Source organism: Pelodiscus sinensis, chromosome 2, assembly GCF_052426305.1.
Source record: "Pelodiscus sinensis isolate ZL-2025 chromosome 2, ASM5242630v1, whole genome shotgun sequence".
NCBI lineage: Eukaryota > Metazoa > Chordata > Testudines > Trionychidae > Pelodiscus > Pelodiscus sinensis.
Window position 1 is genome coordinate 242,914,575 of NC_143053.1, and position 5,962 is coordinate 242,920,536.

The following is a 5,962-nucleotide window of genomic DNA, read 5'->3' on the forward strand; positions in this document are numbered from 1 at the left end:
TGGCCTTTTGACTTGGATTCCTCCCTGCCATGCCACTCAGCCGATTTGGCCAGGCCCTAAGGCCAGCTGGTAATGGCTTTCTCGGATCTGTGCAAATGTACAGCCGAGCAAACACTAGAAGGGAGTCAAACGGCGGAAACGTTTCACACTAGAGCTGCAATGGTGGTCGATTAATAAACCTCTGCAGTAAGGCTCATCAATCAGCAAGCTACGAGCCTGTGCCCAAACATGGAGGAATCCTAGCTGGGAACATAGGAGGGCCCACAACGATCTGCACACGCCGGGTCGCTTTTACGCCCAGCGTGCTTAGCAGGAAACTCACATCCTCTGGAGCAAATCGGTGTGGGATCCTTGCGACTCTGAACCGGGGGATTATGCCTCTCCTGCTAAACGCAGCGATTGCACAGTTAAACAACGGCACGCAGGCAGGGCTGGCTCTGGTGTGAACGGAACACGCTGTGTTCATGGGCGCCTGTTAACACTTATCTCCCTCCTAGGACGCATATCATTTCTGTAAACGGACTAAAACTTCCTTCCTTCCTTAGAAACACTATTGATACTGTATTCCGAACACACCTCTGCGTTATTAGCACGGGCTCTGTTGCGGAAATAAGGATGTTTAAATATACTTTAAAATGACAAACATTTAATACGCAGTGAGATGGAGTTAACAGTCCTTGGATCCACATCTGACTCTAATTTTGCTCCCAAGCCATTTTGCTTTATCTTCTCCCTTCCTCTCTTCGCCGTTTTTAAGGCCAATATTGAACCTAAATTCTGGCTCGGATCTTATTTGCTCCACCCCATCCCCGGCTCCTTATACAGCAGCGCTATTTCCTTGCCCGAAAGCCTCTCCTTCCTGGGGTACTGCCCTGTGTAAACGCCCACGTCTGGGAAGGAGAGCTACAAGTCTGAGCGAGCAGGATTTAAGCACCAATCCCAGTGTGAACTGCCCCAGTTAAAAGGGAGCAATTGGGTTCTTAGTGTTCAAGTGGGAAAAATTAAAACCAACCTGCCCGAAAGCCCAGGCGCAGGAAATGAGAAAGTGGAGCTAATTTACAGGCATTGGATTCATTCAAGGAACACGTAAGGTTGTTGTTAGCCCAGGCAAGCAAAGTGGAAAGAGATTTCATTATGAAACTTATTCCCACGAAAATTGTGTCACCGTTGCATAATGGAAAAGGTGCAACGTTATTTGCTATTTAAGCTTCCCATTTACAGCCCGGCTGTTACACGATTGCTGCATTTGGGAGCCTCCAGGCAGATTTCTGGTGGAGTCAGCATAACTGTCGCCATTCAAACTCCTTAATAGCGGCGGAATTTATCTCGCCAATAAATTTAATGATCAATTCGCGCTTGTCACCGCAGCTCTTCCTCAAATCAATTATAGCAAATTTAAATATAATCACTGGCTCATCCTAACTAACTCGGGGCCACATCTAACAATTCATCCCCGCCAATGAATTACTATGCGTCTCTGCTCTCTTTTTAGTCTCACCCATCCTTCACGGGCCGCTTAGACATGCAAAAAGGATTATTAGCAATTGAGACGGCGCAAGACACAGTGCAAGGGGTACAGACAGGAGGGTAACTAACTGCCCTAGAGTAGATTCTGCATTTCCCATTAAACCAAATCCCGCTCCCCGTCACTCTGCTTTACATCCGAATTCAGTGGAGTAATCCGAAGAAGAGATTATGCCAGGGGAGAGTTTTGTTTACATAGGATTAATGAACTCTGCTCGCTTTTCTCCCCGATTCTGGTTTCGTTTACATTGATGTATCCCCCCCTTGATTTTAATGTAGTTACATCCGGTTTACAGTTCCGAATCAAGCCCCCTGATTTCAATAAGGCAAGGGGGATTGGATCACCAGATTTTTTTTCTTTCGGTTCCCCCCTCCAACCAAGAATGAGAAAGAGAAAACATTTTGGGAATCTAGAGGCGCATTCATCCCAGCTATCATCTGGTGTCAGCAGTCCCTGCTAAGGAGCACAGATCCTCCTTACGGTTGCTGAACAACCCAGCAAACATGACATCTTGGCCATTTTGCTGTTTTTTGCTTCTTATCCAAAGGCTCTCTCCATAGTGGAATTTTGATCTGTATCTGAATATGTAAATTCGGTTATAAAATGATTACTCTCAGGTTGCACGGGGATATAATAGTCTGTAAAATATGGAGTGTCCCCACTCCCGCACACCTTTTTTAAAAGTGATTTTTTACAAACCCGTGTTAACCTTTCAAATGAAAACAATATGGCCCATATAAATTACTTCTGTAAAGATTTGGCCGTACAAGGCGTGTGAAATACAGTCTGATGCATGGAAGAGGTTGTTACTAATGATAATAAGAAAAACAGTTTTAGGTCACTGAGCTCTTCAGGTGTTGCTAAGCCGAAATGTAATCTATAAAGCATATCGTTTATGTATTAGCTTGGCACGCCAGCACCCTCACTGCATCGAGGAGATATTAAATAAGTATTATATTCCGCCCCAATTGAGAAATTTGCTCAATACACAAACTCATTACATACAAATATGGAAGTATTTTAATGGCCTCCAGAATATAGAATATGACTTCAGTTAGCATTCTTTATACTCTAGACAGTGAGGTTTACAGAATTTATAGACACACTGGATTTCTGAATGAATTTCTTAATTTTAGATACTGACCATATAAATATTTGGTCTCTATATACACGGGCACACACACTCGTAAAGCGGGTATCTGGCCAATTGTTACCCCCAAGAAGACTCTGGGGATTGTCCAAGACATCAATTAGCAGTAGAATTTGTCTCCATGATTATAATTTAAAACCTAAACAAATAAAAACCGTTTCTAAAGATACGTAACAGGATAATTTCAGAGAAGGAACAACCGAAGAGACGTCAATTTACATAGGAAAGTTTCCGTCCCCGGGATATTAATTTACAGTTAAATACATGATAATTAAACAAGAAAATAAACCTGATCGAGGCAGAAATTTACTGTTTGACTAAGAGGTGTGTGTCCAAATGTGTTTTAAGAGTATAACAAATAGCCTACCAGCTACAGGCAGCTATTCATGGGCTATGTATCAAAGCCCTACCGGTGCATTGTGTCTCTCTCAATAAAACTAATCTCTTTAAAGCCCCAGCGTCTCACAAGAATACCTTCACTGTTCCAGACTACAAGGACAAATATGTTTTTCAGATTCTGTTTTTATGGACGGATTAAAGTTTATTTTCCATAATAGGGCACCTAATAAAACCCATAAAGCTCTGTCAGACTTACAGCTGGTGGCCTCATTTAACACTTTCACTTCGTAAATCATTTTACAGCTTTCCAGGTGTTTCCAAAACTGGAAGTGGAGCGGGGGGGGGGGGGGGGAGAATTGAACCCACGTAAAATACGTATCTGAGGGGTTAGAGGCGGTGGGAATTTGCATTGTCATTTGGAAGGGCTCACTTGCGCCCACCAGGGTAACAGCGGCTTTTAGTCCAGATTTCCCCGGCGCCCTGCAGAGTAACCCTCTGTACCCTCGCGGGTGGGATCAAAGCCTAAGCGGGATTCCCAGTCATTCCATTACCAAATGCGTCACGCTCCGCTCTCCCAGCCTTACAGGGAGCCGCTGGCCGGGCCCAGCAGCCGCACGTCCAGTCGGTAGCAAAGCCGCCGCCCCACGCTAATTTCCGCGAGCCCGAGGGCCTGGCCCTGGGCGGCACGCGCTCCGGGCGGGGGAAGGGGCAGCGCCCACCCCGCTGCTGGCTGTGCCCAGAGGCGAGCGGGCTGCGAACGGCCTGGCAGGCGCTAACTGTGCAGCGCTGCTGGCACCGGTAGGTGGAGACGCGGCGCTTGGCCCTAGGGGGCGTTTCAGTGATCAGGCCGCGGCTGGTTTCCGCCGCTGGGTAAGAAAAAAGGCCCCGCGGCGCAGCTCCCCCAGCGCCTCGGCAGCGCAGGGTGCCCTGAGGAGGGGTCCCATGCTGGACACTGCCTGCAGCCGGACTTCGGGCCATCCTGGGCAGGGCTTGGGCCAGCCAGAGGGCGTGGGGAGAGAGACGCCCACCATAGAGCTGCGCTCCCTTTGCCTCCCAGCCTGGTCCTTCTCTGGGGGTTCCTGGCATTGCAGTTTAGCTGGAGACTAGCCCTGGCAGCACAGGCTCCGGCCTAGGGTTGCTAATTTTGGTTGCACCTATTCGTTACCAGACACAATCTGTAATTAAATAGTAATCTTTAATTCCCACCTATTCCAGGACAGTCCTGAGTCGCTGCAGAGTTGGGGAAGTTTGGCTCCCGGGTCTCAGTTTGGCTCTGCGGGCCCAACTGGCAAATTCTCATGGCCCCCAAAGCCTGAGGTTTTCCACTCGGCTTCTGATGCTAGCCCACCTTTGTCTAGAGCAGGGGTTCCCAACCTTTTTCAGTCCCTGAACTCCCTTGGCTTTTAGTAAACCTTCCCGTAACCCCTATTCAATATGAAAGGAAATAAATTCTAGACTCTAGAATCCACAACTTTTTTCACTAGCACTACTACTTTTGGAATATTTCAATTAGGATAATCTAGTTATTTACCGAATATTCCCCGTATCCCTTTGACAAGCTTCTCGTACCCTCTGGGGGTACACGTACCCCAGGTAGGGAACCCCTGGTCTAGAGCTACAGTCCTGCTGTGCGGGGCAGGGAGGTACAGACACACACAACCTCATGCCCCTTTCTGGATTTAATTTTATTAGTTTATCAGTCACACCATTGAAGGCAACAAGACTTAAAATTTTCATTGCTGTACTTGAGAGGCAGTGAGTTTGAACAAAAACCTTTCATGGAAATTTTATTTTAACAACGTTTAGGGATGGATGTCATTAACCAACAATTTCAGACAAATTAAGTGCTATAACAAAAGAGTGAAAATAGGATCCATATGTTTAGGTAAACCTGCTAAAAGTCTTCCAGGTGGGAAATCATATACATAACCTATACCATGAAACCTACACAAAGTACTTTATCAGTTAAAGGAAGATGAATTATTTTTGAAGTTTCAATTTTTATACTCAGCCAAGTCTGCAACAATTTATTATCTAGCTCTTGTTTTCATCTACTTGTCAGAAAGATATTTGAATATGTTTAATCTTTTTCTCTCCTAACCTTTTCCGTTTAAGCTTAAGTGATCACAACATAGGCTCCACCCCTGCATTTGGATTTGCGCAGGCCCTTGCACTCGTGTGGATTCCTTGGAAGGACTACTTCCTTCAATTCAGTTGCCAGATTGGGGCCTTACTTTGTGGAGGCGATATGGATTAGATCATAAATTCTCAATATCGGAGCTGTGAAACTCCAGGCATGTTTACACTTACCAGGGAATTGGTGCTGTTGGGATTGATCCCCCACGAGTAGATTTAGTGGGTCTAGTGAACAAGAAACATAAGGGAAGTTGATGGGAGAATTTCTTGTGTTGACCCCAACAGTGAAGACACTTTGGTTACTTCACCTAAAGTATGTTGCCTCCAGCTACTGTATTCATGTACCTGCAGCTGTGTAAATTAAGTTGACCTTGCCCTGTGGCGTAGACTTGACCTCAGTGGGTTACAGTCACTCTGCCCTTTCCATATTGCTAAATGAAGAATGGAGTAATGTACAATGTTTCCTCTAATCTTCCAGTGATGTGCATATTTTTCCATCCACGTGTGGAATAATTTTTATGTGTAGCAAGGCATGTGTGAATGTACACCACCAATGGAAAAACAATCCTAGCTGTGGGTGCTCTGCTAATCAGCTGGGTACCATTTGGATTTCTCCTCAGCAGCCACACAAGCGCCCAGCTTACAAGGAATGCCGTGAAGTAGATTCCTCATATATGGGAATGAGCAATCAGGGAATTATGTGAAAGATTAAGAAGCCACTTGACTAGATGACCTAAGAGGTCTTTCCCAACTGATTTCTATGACTGCATAATGAGCCAACTGGCAAAATAACGTTTGCAGTGTCATTACCA